Genomic DNA, 17,035 nt, shown 5'->3' with positions numbered 1-17,035 from the left:
TATAGGAAAGTAGGAAACTGCAGTAGGCACCATTGTGCATATGGGATAAGTTAGCCTGCATGTCCTTGACCCTGAGACTCCATACAAAGAGGCTGTTTGAGTGTGATTGCTGATTCTCAACAGATAGAACCTATAGACAAAACATGATCCAAGGTAGCTCCAGATACAAGTAAGGGATAGAGGCTGTCAAAATTGGCACCTCTTGCAAGCACAAGCCTGCCACGAGTAATCTTTCATGTAGAGTCTCCAAAATACACAAAATACCCTACATCATCAAGCTATCCAACTGACATAAGACTACGAATCAATGTAGGTACATGGCGTACATCATGCAAAACAAAAGAACTGCCAGAAGGAAACTGCAGCTTAACATCTCCAATGCCCACAATGTCAAGAGACCTATCATCACCAAGACTCACAGAACCAGAGATGGTATAATAGGTATGAAACCAATCTCTACAGGGTATCACATGAAATGACGCACCTAATCCAAGAGCCAGCACTGCGCATACATAGAATGTATCTCAGAAGCCTATAAGGCATCGCATGAAGAAGTTGCAAGCATGTAATCGTCATCTGAATCAGTGGCCTGCACGACATTAAGCTCTTCTATCTTCACACTGGACTTTGCAGGTACAATACTACGCTCAAAAGACTTTTCCTGCACTTTCTCTTTTCCATTTTCCTTGCACTTATCATCATGCATCTTATGGCACTATGGCCTAATATGTCATGCTTTCCCACAATAATGACAGGTAAGATCAGACTTTCGTCCACGGGACTTACTGCGACCACGTGACTTGAACCTAGACTTCTGAGAGTCCCTGCATCATTATCATCCCTGCCATGTCTGCCACCTCTAACAGTCAATGCATGTGAAGAGCGGGAAGCATCATTGTTTCTCCTATTGATTTCCTCAGTCAATAAAGCACTCTCAACATCTTTGATTTTCAGCCCATCAAGCTTGTTTGTGCATATGACAGTGCAGAAGACATCCCATGACTTAGGCAAGGTGCCAAGCATAAACAACAGGTGCAAGTTGTCTTTGAACTCAATACCCTGTGACAACAGACTCTTCATGATAGCATGAAACAGACCGAAATGAGATGATAGGGAGGTCCCTCCTTCATGCGAAGGTCCATTAACTACTTTAGCCAATACATTTGTGATGCAGGACTCTGCTGCACATAGAGCTCCTGAATCTTCTCCCACAAATCCCATGCACTCTAATTCTAATCTTCAACAACATTATGATGGACCTCTTCTAAGAGTGACAAGATAATGGTAGACTTGCATAGGTCATCAACTTCCATCCAAACATCATCATCCATATCCTCAGGTTTAATACCCTTGAAACACAAGGATTTAATCTGCAACTTCTACACCAAAACCTGCCATATTTGGGACTTCTAATTACCCATAGTTGGTACCATCCAACTTGGAAATGTTAAAGAGAGTTGTGTCTTTCAGATGACTAGCCATACTGTCCCAAATCAAAGAAAAAAAGAAAAATTGTAGGTTGTTGTAATTAGCAGAAAATGCACTAAAACCACTGCTAAAACTAGCTGAAAGAGTGGATATCACCAAGAGAAGCACATGTCCACCAAATATGACCAAGATAACATCAAATAGTAAGCATTACCCTCATTTCACCTTGCTGTAATAAATGATAGCAGTATGTAAAACTATCCCAAAATGAAGTAATCACTGATACATATATCACTGTAATTGCCAAATAGCAAGATACATCCAACAGTGAGTGTCAAGGGGCAAGAAGGTACCAAGAACTGTCAAACCAACAACCTGTCAGGCAAGAGACATCTCATAGGTCTAGAAGTCATGCATGTAATGGGTCTTGGGTTAAGAGAAGAGACCAAGCACAAGCACAACTGATAGAGTAAGAAGCTCAATGCATAATCATCCAAGATGCATACAAAACTAACAAACCTATGATGACAGAGATAGGTGCCTGCCCCAATAGGCGTATCAAATCAGCCCACTATAGAATAACTGCAGACATAAAGCTCTCAAGAGATCAGATGCATGTAACTGTCCCACAAGCTCAAGCTCAAGTGTAAGTAAGACTATGTGTACATCCGAATATACCAAGAGGCTCCCACTGGAAGTAAAGTCAAATGCAAAGAGAGCAAGCAATGCTCTAATACATGGAGTACATAGCATCAGACATGCCAAATCCTAGTAGGGTACATCTAGAGCATAAATCCCAAACTATCTCAAACCCATAAAGCATAAGCCTGAAAACATTCAAATAGCATGTAACTGACAACCAAATATAATACCCAATAGGTCCAAAATGCTCAAATACATCTAACGACAAAGCTCCAAGTGACTGTCAAGAATGGGCAAACCAAGTGGCATCCATATCTGAACAAAGCATAAATGCAAGAAGCCTAAATGTCAAGCAGTGACAATAGGCATAAACCGGTTCAAAGCATGCCAATGAAGGACAACCAAATGCCAATGAAGGACGTGTCAAGATTGTGGGAGAGAAGGAAGGAGTCTCGCTTGAAGCTTTCTTGCTTGCACAATGGGGGAAGACACACAAGGGTGGAGGCTAAAAACAGTTTTCCTCTTCTTAGTTGTGTAAGCCAAAAGAACTCTAGTACAAAGAAATAGAAGAACCCTATGTATGGGTCTCAAACCAAACTCAACTAACTAAGGTGGCATACTAACTGAGCCACGAACTAGAGTAGATAAGGATAGCTATCATGTAGCTATTATTCATGGGCGGTCTACCAACCGCGTCTGCAACTGACACGTCGGTGACATAAATACACAACGGTCACCCTGGCGTATCACGAGTGGAGCTCGATATCTCAACACTCCCCCTCGAGCTCAATCCCAATTCCTGCACACCAAGCAGGTCTCTAAACTTGCGCAGCTTCTCTGCGCCCAATGCCTTCGTGAATATGTCAGCTACATGATCCTCTATGCTGACATAAACTAGATCAATAAGACCTAGTAAAACCCTCTCTCGCACATAGTGATAATGCACCTCAATGTGCTTTGTTCTAGCATGATAGACTGGGTTATTTGCCAAGTGTATACTACTCATGTTGTCACAATAAATGACAACTGGCCCATCTGTAGACTGATGCATATCATAAAGTAGCTTATGCAACCAAGCTACCTCACATGCAGCCATTGCTGCACCCCTGTACTCAGCCTCTGTGCTCGACAAGGCAACTGTAGGCTGTTTCTTGCTGCTCCAAGTGACTGCAGCACTCCCAAAAGAGAACACATATCCACTGGTAGATCGTCTATAAGAAATACTACCAGCCCAATCAGCATCAGTGTATCCATGCAGCTGTATCTGAACCCCAGTCTCATAAAATAGTCCATACTGCAATGTGGACTTCACATACCTGAGTATGCATCTAGCCGCATCCAAATGTGATTTCCTTGGAGCCTGCATAAACTGGCTTACCAATCCAACAGCATAGCTCAAATCTGGCCTGGTAATAGTCATATAAATCAAGCTTCCTACTATACGTCTGTACATAGTAGGGTCTTCCAGAAGCTCACCTGCATCTGCGCTCAGCTTCACATTCTGCTCCAAAGGAACTAAAATAGGCTTACAGCCTGTCATTCCATATTTGGACAGCATGTCCAATCCATACTGCCTCTGCAAGAGCTGTATCCCACTTGGTGATCTAATCACTTCAATGCCCAAGAAATAACGCAGCTCTTCCAAATCCTTCATCTCAAACTTCTGCTTCAATAGCATTTTCACATGAAGGATATCTTCATCACTATCACCTGACATAATCAAATCATCAACATAAATGACAAGTAGCATAATACCTTTCTCTGTTTTTCTCACATAAAGTGAGAAATCTGCCTTGGAAATCTGAAAGCCAATAGTGACAAGATACTGTCCTATCTTGCCAGACCATGCTCTAGGTGCTTGCTTCAAGCCATACAAGGCTTTCTTCAACCTGCAAACAAACTCAGGATGAACAGCATGCACATAACCTGGTGGCTGCTCCATATAGACCTCTTCTTGCAAATCACCATGCAAGAAGGCATTCTTTACATCCATCTGATGTAAAGACCATCCCTTTGATGCAGCCATAGCAATGACCGCTCTTATGGTTGCCATCCTTGCAACCGGACTGAATGTTTCTTCATAGTCAATACCACATGTTTGTGCATACCCCTTGACTACTAATCTTGCCTTGTATCTGTTGACAGAACCATCTGCATTGTGCTTCACCTTATAAACCCACTTACAACCAATTGCATTTTTACCTTTAGGCAAAGGTACCAATTCCCATGTAGCATTTGCTTCCAAGGCATCCATTTCTTCATCCATGGCTTTCTCCCATTTTTCTTTTCCCATGGCTTGCTCAAAAGAAGTGGGTTCTGGTTCCTGTATCACTTTAACCATATATGCATAGTGAATGGCTGTAAATCCATCATATTTCAGCCTATCCACAGGATACCTAGCTCTCGTAGACCTGCGCAAAGTAGGTTCACTCCCAGGTGCTCTCAAAACATCCCTGGTCTTCCTTACTCCAAGTGTAACAATAAAAGGAATACCCAGCTCATCATCAATGCTCTGTTTTGAGCCACTGGATTCACCATCCACATAAGAGTGACCTGCATTCACATCAAACATGGGCTGATCAACCTTCTCTTTTCCTTTTCGTGATACCTGCATACCACTATCTGTATTGCTTTGAGAAGATTATCCTGATCTCAATCTGCCTGTCCATGGCAAAGAATGTGAACCACTGCTAGAGAATGCTCCAGGTCCACTAATATTTTGTGACTGCTGCTGTGAATTCTGTGCAGCATTACCATTTTGTGCATCTACATCATCAATCACATTTACTGGTTTATACCAGCTACTCATCTCATCAAAAACAACATCTCTGCTCACTGTAAACTTACGAGTAGAAGGGTTATAGCATCTATACCCTTTTTGCTGCAGAGAGTAACCAATAAAGATGCACTTCTCAGCTTTTGGATCCAACTTGGATCTCAACTCATCTGGCACATGTACATAGGCAATGCAACCAAAAATTTTCAAATGAGAAATATCTGGTTTCCTACCAGTATACCTCTCCTCTGGAGTCATTCCATGTATTGCTGCAGTGGGAGTCCTGTTCATTATGTAGACTGCTGTAGCAACTGCTTCAGCCCAATAAAAATCTGGCAAGTCTTTTTCATTGAGCATGGCATGAGATACCTCTCCAATATGCCTGTTTTTTCTTTCTGCAATTCCATTTTGTTGTGGGGTATGACTGCATGAATATTGCTGCTTTATGCCATGCTCCTGCAGGAACCTTGCAAACTCATTTGAGAGGTACTCTCCCCCTCCATCTGACCTTAGGCATTTTATCTGCAAGCCTGTTTCTTTTTCAACCATAGCTTTAAGAGTTTTGAAATGCCCAAAAACTTTACTTTTCTTTTTCATAAAATACACCCAAACTTTTCTTCTATAGTCATTAATAAAACTGACAAAATAATGACAACCTCCAAGAGATGCAGCTTTAGTTGTCCACACATCAGAGTGGATTAATTCCAATGGCTTCTTACTCTCTTGAACATGTCTAGGAAATGGTTTCCTTGCCTGTTTTCCAAACTGACAGGCTTCATATACCTTATGCATTTCTCCAACCTTGAATTTCGGCAAACCTGCAACAATATTTTGGGCCTGCATTGATTTAAGTCGCTGTACATTAACATGACCAATGCGTTTATGCCAGATATCAATATCTGCAACTACACCGGTCCCATGTGCAAACATTGCTGCACTCAATTCAGACATGTCTGCATCCAATGTAAACATTCTGCCCTTCTTCTTTCCTTTTGCTATCAAGCGACCTTTATTTTTCATATCCTCAACAAAGCATCCATGAGGATTAAATCTGACCTGCAAGCCCTATTCAACCATTTGACCAACAGAAACTAGATTCTTGGTGATATTCGGGACATGAAATACATCGGACAGGTATTTCTTTTTCCCATCCTGCATAGACAAAGGAATTTTTCCAATCTGCACAATAGGATGTGCAGTATCATCACCAGTCTCCACAAATCCTGGTTTTTTCATTTTCCTTGCATCCTCCATCCATTCTGCATGACCTGTCATGTGGTTTGATGCACCTGAGTCAACATACCATACATCATTGCTTTCTTCTGCACTTGTCACATAATTGTTCATGTGTTGCACCATAAACAAATGCTCATTTCTGTCATCACCCTGTCTACTAGAAGATGCATAATTTCCTTGTTGCAGTTTTCCATTCATGATGTCATTCTGCTTTTTATAGCAGTCTTTAGCCATATGACCCATTTTACCACAGTAGTAGCATTCAACATTACTGTTTGCATTTTGGCCTCTTTGCCATCCACCACGACCTCTTTGGCTCCCCCTGCCTCTAGAGTTACCACGTCCTCCTCCATAGGACTGGTTTTCTTGAGTTTGTTGCATATTCTGATTTCTACCACGGCCTCCAAATCGGCCTCCTCTACCTCTGCCTCTACCTCTTCCAGCATTTGAGTAGAAGACAGTTTCGTTTGAAGTTTCTCCTGAAGAAGATGCACCACCATTTCTCTGCTCCTCAGAAATTAGAAGAGCAATCAACTCCTCAAAATCAGGAAATCTTTCACGAACTGAAATGGATGTCCGAAACTGTGCATAATCCTTTCCTAGACCATTCAAGGTCACAGAAACTAAATCATCATCTTCCACTGGCGACCCAATGGAAGCAAGTGCATCTGCAATCTTCTTCACCTTCATGTGGTAGTCATTGATGCTCATATTTTCTCTTTGCACATTGTGCAACTCTTGCTTGAGCTGCATTTTCCTGGCTTGCGTATTTGTGCTATACATCTTTGACAGAGTATCCCATGGCTCCTTTGGCGTACTTGCATCCTGAATATGCACAATCATAGAGTCTGGAATGCTGATAGACAACCAGTACATAACTTTCTTGGCTCTCTCATGCCATGCTTTGAATGCCTGCATTTGCTGTTGATTGGGAACATCAGGAAGAACTGGTTCTTCTTCATTTCCTGCAACAAATTCCCAATATCCTTTTCCCATAAGGAAATTCGTCATTCTAAACTTCCATGCCTGGAAGTTGTTCTTGTCAAGCTTTTCAGTGACAATCTGTGAAAGAGAATCAGATGCCATTACAGAACACTGCGAAAAATTCTGTCACTGCAAAAACTCAGCTTCACCCTCACAAGGGCAAATCTACAAAACTGGCGAAAGTGGTATTTGACCACACAGTCACTTCCTAGTGACGATTTTGCATAAACAGGAACCAAGGATGATTCTGAAACTCCCAATGTCTCTGCGCACAAGCATACGATGCAATTTCTACAGTAACTTTTCACCGACCTGTAGAACAGTGGCTGAACAACATAAAACTGAGCCTTTTTCTGAGTGCGTGCAGAAAACTTCCGCCTCCAAAACAGACCCCGAAATTGCCTCAAATCAAAAAAACAGGGTCGCCAAGAGCTAAATCACTCTCCCGCAGCATATACTGCCCTCTTGCTTCACCGCAAAGGGCGTCTCAACCTGAGACATTGCACTCCTGCAATTTTCGGCTGTGCTACCTGCAGAGATCTGCTCCCAAAACAGAAAATGAAAGCAACACTGCTCCTCTTACCAGACCACCGCGAGCTTGGCTTGCTTTCTTGAGCTCCTTACCACGAACAAGGCTCTGATACCATGTCAAGATTGTGGGAGAGAAGGAAGGAGTCTCGCTTGAAGCTTTCTTGCTTGCACAATGGGGGAAGACACACAAGGGTGGAGGCTGAAAACAGTTTTCCTCTTCTTAGTTGTGTAAGCCAAAAGAACTCTAGTACAAAGAAATAGAAGAACCCTATGTATGGGTCTCAAACCAAACTCAACTAACTAAGGTGGCATACTAACTGAGCCACGAACTAGAGTAGATAAGGATAGCTATCATGTAGCTATTATTCATGGGCGGTCTACCAACCGCGTCTGCAACTGACACGTCGGTGACATAAATACACAACGGTCACCCTGGCGTATCACGAGTGGAGCTCGATATCTCAATAGGACGACCAAATGCCAATGAAGGATGACCAAGTCATAGCCTAATCCAAGCTCAAAAGCATTTCTAAACCAAAAAGAAACATTTGACAATCTCCAAATACATCAATATGATCATTCAAACCTCCAATAAGCACCTCGTATCCAAGAACCAATGCATACACCAAGTGAATGAGCTTCAATCCATTGTATTACAACAGCATATTTATTATTAAATGAAGCTCAATCGGTTCCCAAATCTACTCCAAATCAGTCCCAAAGCATAGACATAGCATCCCATAACATCCAGGCATCACTAGGCATCAATAGGCATCAAATGGGCAATGCCAAGAAGCATCAAATAATAAATGTCAAGTGCTGCCATGTTTTGACAGTCCCCTGGGACTGTGTATACAGCAATGGTCGAAGGGGGAAGCAGTCAAATCGATCATTGGGAGCCAAGAACTAATGCCGAGAAGTCTAACAATGATTGAGAAGGTTTCCAAGAGTGCCAGGAAGCAGAGAAAGAAGTGGAAAAGGCCAGGAGCAGGTGATCCCATCCCCCTAAAAATGCGTCGCATTTTGCGCTAGCTATTCATGGGGGCTGGGGGGTCTTCAATAGTGCTCGGGAGCACTTAGCAATGTCGAGGGGGCTCCGATGCAGCCCTGGAAGATGCAAATGGAAGTCCGGAAGCTTGGGGAGGAGGTGGGAGATCAAAATATACCTATAAATGAGGGTGCCATGGCTATCATTGAAGCTCGGGTTGAAGCTCTTCAAATCCAGGCTGAAGAGAATGCCGTGTAAGCTCCAATGCCTTTGCTGAAAGGGATGCAGGAGACGTGGGAGAGAAGAGCACACACAATGTAGGTGCTGTCAACAATGTTATGACAACCTTATTGCACTTTCATATATATATATGAATAAAGAATATGGGCGGTCATTGTACATGGGCAGGCCCAAGGGCCTTTTACCCCAATAACCTCCCACTAACTGAAAAAACAAAAGAAAAGAAAAGAGACAGGGTAAGGAATCATGATATCTCACCTAATGTCCAATCGAAAAGCGAGCTGTGCAATAAGTGTCGAGAATCTCCGAGTCCAAGACATCTAGGAGGCAAGTGATCCCGCAATCCATACAATGGAGCAATCCAACACAATTGATGAGTGCAAGGCTATACATCATCATCACCAGAATAGCACATAGCATCAGCATGGCGCATATAAGACATCAAAGAGCATCCAAACTCTCCAGAGTCAATCACTGAAAGAGGGCCAGCATCTCGGACACAAGTCAGACGGGGTCTCAAGACAGTATGCAGCCTCAGCAAAGCGAAAGACTAACATACGGCTGTAGAATCAGCCATAAAACGCACTGAGCGCGCATCAAGAGGGGTGAGAGGTGTTTGCGTCTCATAAAAGATAGTATGATAGCTGCGTAGAACCTACTGGGCATCTAAATCCAAAAACCTATAAGTCGTAAAGTCACCATCTCCATAACCAAGGAGAAGACATCTGCGTGACATAGACTCATGTGGCATACTGACAGTGGCTTGGCAGCCAAATATCCTCAATTGATCATAGGAGGGTCTCATGCCACTCCATGCCTCATGCAGTGTAATACCATCCAAAGTCAAGTACGGTGTCCTGTTAACCAAGTAGATTGCCATCATAAGGACCTCAGCCCAAAAGCCATAAGATAATTCAGATGTGGTAAGCATAGCAGCAACCTTCACCTGTAAGGTCAGGCACATGCCATGAGCAATCCCATAATACCGTGGGCATAAGAAGTAAATGCCATACTGCTGACAATAGGACTGAAAGCTGGGAGAGAAAGCAGAACTCTCATAATCCATCTGCAAGCATCTAGGCCTGCTATGAGTGGAATCCATAAACGTGTCAAGCATAACTACAGCATCCTCAACCCGTACCAAGGGGAAAGCCCAAACACAGTGGGTAGCATGATCCACAAAGGTCACAAAATGCAAAGCTCCACCAAGTGACTGGGAAGGCATAGCTCCATATACTGCAACATGGACAAGACCTAGAGGAGCATGCCTCACATGATCACCATAAGCCAGAGAGGCTCTGCAAGGACCAAGAGTACAAGAAGGGCAAGCATCAAGATCTGCATGTGACATAGCAGGCAACAAAGTCATACGAGACAGGATCTCCATATCTCTGTGGTGCATATTGCCTAGGCGGTAATGCCATAACAATGCATGTGGTATGCGAATAACTGCAACCATAGAATCTCCCACATGAGAGACATGCATTGGGTAATGAGAACCATCTCTAGAACCTCTGGCCAAAAGCAAGCAACCACGACAGATCTTCCATGACTTATCCTGAAGAGAAACAAAGTAACTTACATCATGCAACTACCAGATGGAGATCAAGCTTTTACTGAGCATGGGAACATGTAAAACATCCATGAGCATAAGAGAAGTCCCATCAAGCAAAGCAAGGTGTATGTCCCCTATACCAGAAATGGCATAAGACTGCTCAAGGCCCAAGTCAAGACATCCATCAACCTCCTTGTAAGAAGAGAACCATGCTCTATGAGAGGTAACATGACGAGATGCCAAACAATCCAAAAGCCAAGCATAGGCAAAGGCCTGATCACTGAGCAAGTAAGGTGTAGGAAAACTAGATGAGAGGAGTCTAGGCTCAGCTACATCATCATGGGTAACTACATGCACCATACCACTATCAACAGTGGTCTCACCTACTGTATCACTGGCTCTGCTCTCATGTCTAGTGCAGCGCAATATTTTCAGCTCTCTAATCCACTTGAAGCATTTACGCTTCACATGCCTTGTCTTTCCACAATGAAAGCAAACGGAACCTGTAAAACTTGTAGGACAACTGCTCTGTAATAGCATGAGTAGGGGTGTCCAATACATCCAAGGAGCTCAAAGAATCAGGGAAACTCTCATCAGAGAGAACAAGATCATCAAGAGGACTGTCTACATGACTAGAAGAGCTAGAAGTCATCATAGCATACTACAAAGGGGACTGTCTACATGACTAGAAGAGCTGGAAGTCATCATAGCATACTGCAAAGGGGACTCATCCAAACCAAAGGGGAGAACACAAAGGAATCAACCACGGATGCAAAAGCTCCCACACGAACAAGCCTAGTAGACAAAAGCATGACATATTCAACCACTGTAGCTCGTAGCCATAAAAGCATAAGCATGCCTCGGAGCCATAAATGCATAAGTATCCCCGAAACATAGGAGTATACATAACTTTGCAGTGTCTGATACCATGTACTAACATATATGTCTAGCCAAGAACGGCAGGTGGCAAATAAACCTGCGAGAATCAAGCTCCAATAAAGCCCCAAATATCTGTGTAAAAGCATCCAGGCAAGAGGCTCTGTAAAATGCATAGCAGCAGACCATGTGCATACACGGATGGCCATAAAGATCAACTGCTCCCTGACATAGATGGGCAATAGCAGCCCAAATAGCATAAATGCCATACAACAGAGAAGCAAGATGGCCATAACTGTAAATCCCAAGCACTATCCAAGTCCACTGATTAGTAAGTATCCTGCATATCAAATGCAAACAAGCAATCACAGTTCAATAGGCAACTGCCAAAACAAGGGAGCAGTTCACTGCTCAATACCTGTAAGATCCATAATTGGAGCATCAAATCCCATATAGCATCCAAGGTCATAACAGAAAAAGCCAAGTCAATGTCCAACTTCTCAAGGGAATACTCAAATGAATGTCGAGACGAGCTCAAACAACTACCATCCATAGCCAAAGCATAAAGCATTCACCAAGACATCATAACCTGTACTGGGTAGTCTAGGCATAAACCATGTCATAGATGAAATGCTAGCTGCAATGAAGTGACAATCAAACCCAAATCGAGCTCTAATCTCAGCTCAAAAGCATTTCGGAGCATAAACAAGACATGTGACATGGTCTAAATACATCATGACATCATACCGAGTAACCGGGAGCACCCCATGACCAATAGGCATAAACCAACTATAGCATAAATAGCTTCATCCTTGAAGTTTCCAGCAACAAATAACATTCCAAAATTGAGCAAATTAGTGCTCAATTCAAAACTCAAATCCATAGGCAAACCATAGGTATACATTCCCGTATGTATAGGCACCAACTGGGTATAATCGAGCATCAAATGCCAAGACCTGTAAGCATAAAATTGAAGTAACAAGTGGCTGCCCTATTTTGGATCGATCTGGGACTATTCAAAACAGTCAATGGCTGAGTTTAATCAGCTCCAAATGCATCTCACATAAGAGACATAACATCCACAAGTGATCCGGTATCAATAAACATCAGTAGAAGCATCACATAAGCCATAGGCATACAAATACATGTTGTCTCATACCTGAAATCTATTGCAAAATATTCAATCATAATTTTTTTGGCAAAACCGACATCATCATCACGTCCGGAGTATGCCAAAACCCCAACTTAGACTCTTACCTTGCCTGAATCAGGTTCTGAATGCCCGATATATGACAAAAAGAGGGATTTTTGAGCCATTTTTGCAAACATGCGCAAATAAAACGTGAGCATGCTGCTGTACTTGAGGGGCCAAATCAGGGTGGGTAGGGGATAAGCAAGAGTCCAATGAAGGTCTACAATAGGCCTACACAAGCCTAGGACAAGTCCAAGCAAGAGGTGAAGAGAACAAGCTTCAATGATGGAAGCTATGGTTGCCTCTTCATGAAACCCTGCTGTTCATGTCAAAGAATGGCTGAGAACTGAGTGAGAAGCAAGCTCTCATACCTCGTGTAGATGCCGGGAAGAGCTCGTGAAGGAATGGATTTGATACCACTTGAAAGGGATGCAAGAGACGCAGGAGAGAAGAGCACACACAATGTAGGTGCTATCAACAATGTTATGATAGCCTTATTGCACTTTCATATATATATGAATAAAGAATATGGGCGGTCACTGTACATGAGTAGGTCCAAGGGCCTTTTACCCCAATATTTGCTCTAATACCAGTTGAAAGGGAAGTGGAACCCAGGAGAAAGAAGCTTGGTGGTGAGAGCTATGGCGGATGGAGAGCAAGAGCAAGAGAGAGAGAGAAAAAAAAAACAAAGTGGGAACTCCAACAACCACAATGTGTGGCCAGGCCTTCCTTTATTCAAACTTTCACTAAAAGAATAAAGAATAAGTGATTGTGGCAGGCACCCGCCACCTGCAGTGTGCAGTGGCGGGTACTGTCAGTGTAGTAATACACGGGTAGCTAGGCGGAGGTGCCTTTACCCCCAATATGGACATGCTCTTATTTTTCAAGAGTTTGATATGTACAACCCACAACTAGCTCTCACCTAGCCTACTCCCACAATGGATCCATACAAGATGGGAGAACATGCTTACTATACTTGCCTCCTTCATTGTAGTCCAGTATTGGTCTACCTCATTTTGGATCCAAGCACATGCTCCTTTGCCTTCGATCTTGCTTCCATATTGCCAAGATGGAGACAAAATATCAACATGAGCTTAAGGAGAAGAAGAGAAGAAGACGGTTTCTTGCTCAATGTCCTTCACCCTCTCACATTCTTGATTCTCACACTCTTGCTCACAATGGCCTCATCCAAGCACTCACCATGACAGGAGGGAGAAGCATTCAAAGACATTCACACTCTAGGTACCTCACTCTCTCACAAGCTCTCAACTCACTCTCCTTCACTCTCACTCTCAAGGCAATGGTTGTAAGAAATCAAAAAACAAAGTTTGCGTACACATGAATAGCCTTTTCCATTATTTCTTATCCTTTTTATACATGAAATATAGGGTTAGGTTTCCCCGTGTCCCTTGGCCATCTTGCCCCTTTTGTGGCCCTTTTGACTATTCATGCTTCTAGTCCTCAGTCTTTAACCAGAACTTGATTAATATAAATGATAACTTCAAAGTACCAACTATAATTTGCATGGGACACAACATCAATTCTTACAAAATCATTTCTTTCCAAAAAATTGTAGGCCCCTTTTCTCTTTATGGTTAACAAGAAGAAATATGGATCCCTCAAACTCTAAATTAACTTTAGAGGACTAAACTAAGTGACAAGCAAGAATGACTATTCCATACCCAGAATTAACAAACTCCTAGACTGACTACATGGAACTCTAAATTACAAGTGATTGGTCATGTCATTTGCATTGACCAATACCTCAACACCAGTTCAATAGATTAATAAGATACCTTTCATTCATACTTAGATGAATTTATTCTAGTATTCTTCAAAATCATGCTAGTATATTTCAAATTCATGAAGAATCACAATGTTTATTTTGAAGCTTGTACTCCAAAACCTTCATGAGAACCAACTCTATGCCAAGAAGAGGAAGTGCATATCCTACTACATAGAAAGATTGAATACTTGGGGTATTTTATCTCTACAAAAGGGATATTGGTAGACCCTATAAAAGTTAAGGACATCCTAGATTGGTCAATGCCAAAAACAATCAAGTAAATCTGAGAATTCTTAGCACTAATAGGACGGTGTTCATCTTCATCAAGGACTATTCACTTATAGTAGTGCCCTTCACTAGAGTCACTCTTATTAACGGGCATCTAAGCATCGAGAGATCTTTGATAAGCTCAAGGAATGTGTAACCATAGGCTTGATGTTGAAACTCCTTTTCTTCACCACAAATATCAAGTAATCATTGGTAGTTTTTGAACAAAAAAAGGAGGAAAAGCATGTCATGCTCTCTCTATCCCCCCCAATACATCCATTTAAACTTTCCTCTTTGGGTAAGAATTACATATACATCCACAATTCAAATAATGCCAAAGCCTAGAGATGTATGATTGGTAGACAGGGAAAAGTTTGATGTCGTACTTCATTTGTGATGAGTCAAGCAGTGCTTAAATTAACATCCTTTGACATCAAAAAAATTTGTGCCTACATACTGACCTCCTCTCTTCTCCCACACCAAACATCTAATGCTACTTCTTCTCTTAAGTGTTTTTACACAAAAAAAAATTTGCCGACTCACCTACTTTAGCGCATGTTTCTATGAGAAACATTTGAAAGGTGATTTGAGCGACCAAACAACTTTGGAATAGATAAGCACAACAAAAATAGTGTCTTGTTCCTAAAGCTATATTGCTAAAAATCAACCAAGAGACTAAGTAACTTTAGATTTTTTTTTCTTTTTAATAATGAAATATGAGATTTAAAAAGAGGGTACATGCATGGCATGGTCATTTAATAATTTCAGTTATGCTTTCCATTTGTGATATGACTATTTGTTAATTTGATTGTGTTGCATTTATCTTACCTTGAATTCATGCTTGTGACAACCAAATGGAAAAGAGGCTATGTTGGTAAATACCATTGGGATCCCCACATCGATGAGATTTGAGCATCTTGCGAGATGCTAGAAAAACTCACATTGTAGGATGAAGGTCTTAGACTCTTACGAGACTACTAGGTGTTTTGTTTTGTTTGATTACTTAAGTACATGATAGGGCAAAGGATTAAGTGGTAAGTGCCCATGTAATGTACAATGGTGGAGGTTCAAGGGAGCTTACCAAATCTTAGAACTCACAAATCCCCTATAATTATGGAAGGAGTGGAATTACATATGGCCTAACCTTATGGGGCTGGAAGGTCTATAATAAAATTTTGAATTCATATGCTAGTGTTTCTAAAGCATTTCTTAATATGCTTAAAGGCCATGTGAAATACTCTTGTGCAATAGATTGATAAAAGAAAACTAATTTTATATATTCACATAGTGTGGTACTATGGCTTGCTTAATTAGATAACTACACCAAACCCATTGAAAAAAGCAAGTGGCCTCTGCTATGATGTCTAAGAGTCTATGGCTAGGTGGACCCAATAAGTTGATTAACTTTCCTAAATACTAGATAGAGTTGCTAGAACATGACCCCCAATATAGCATGATAGAACTAACTTAACATGATTTTAGGGGACTAGAGTGTGGTTGATTAATAATCCTAATGGCCATGAAAGTTTAAAAGATAGCTCCACTCTCTTTGAACCAAGTGTAGTATTGGCCCACTCTTATCTTTTATTGGTTCCAAATTGACCATTCTTAGGTGGGCATTAGATTGCTATTAGGTATGATCATAACACACTTTCTTTATGAAGTAGAATCAAAATTCTCATGTCCAACTAAGTTTTCCATTTCTCAAGGGGAGAGTGGATGGTGTTGCACATGCAATTAGAGTTTAAGTTAGCTAGTAGAGGACTCCTTTGAGTTTCAAAGGAGGCACCTCACAATTTGCTTTTCTAAACTTTTCTAGCAATGGATATCCACAATCTTAGTGGCTTGTGCTCAAGAGCATTACTATTCTTATCTATCCAAGATAGAGGTAAGATGTGTGAGAAAACCTCAATGGATAGCATGGGTTATAGAGGAAATGCAAAAATTCATTGAGTGTTGACCTCTAAGTTTGTCAATAAGAGTAGTATGGATTTTGGCATGAAGTCAAATGGGTGTATGGTTTATTATGTATGTGAAATTCATGTGTTCTACATGCACGTGGAAAGGATAGGGAATGTACATCATCCTCAATTATCTTGTCACTACATTTGATGCCCAATGTCAATACATCTTAAAGCCTTACTACCTATGAACAATGAATATAACCTATGAAAGTAGATGGATGCACAACCATGGACTTTGATAGTGATGAAATTGGATATAAGTAAGAAAACCCTAATCAAGGGTTTGAATGGCAAGGTGCCAAGTTGAATTTTGGTGGTTCATTCATAAGTGGTGATGGGAGGTGAGAAGTTCATTTGAAGGAAGTTTTAAAGGGAATGATAGCTATTGATGTATCTAGGTTATCACAGGTCACTAGATCTCTCGTTTCTTTAAAAAATCACCTTGAAAACAAAACCATCAATAAGAGTGGTATCCAGGAGGATCGATGCTTTTTAGCAACAGCATGAGGTCTATAAAAAAGCAAGGGGCTTGGACATCCCAAAAGTATGTTTATATGCACTTTAAGGTGA

Source organism: Lygodium microphyllum, chromosome 9, assembly GCF_053477565.2.
Source record: "Lygodium microphyllum isolate KBCC chromosome 9, Lygodium_microphyllum_v1.1.10, whole genome shotgun sequence".
Taxonomy (NCBI): Eukaryota; Viridiplantae; Streptophyta; class Polypodiopsida; order Schizaeales; family Lygodiaceae; genus Lygodium; species Lygodium microphyllum.
Note: the sequence above shows the minus strand (reverse complement) of the source record.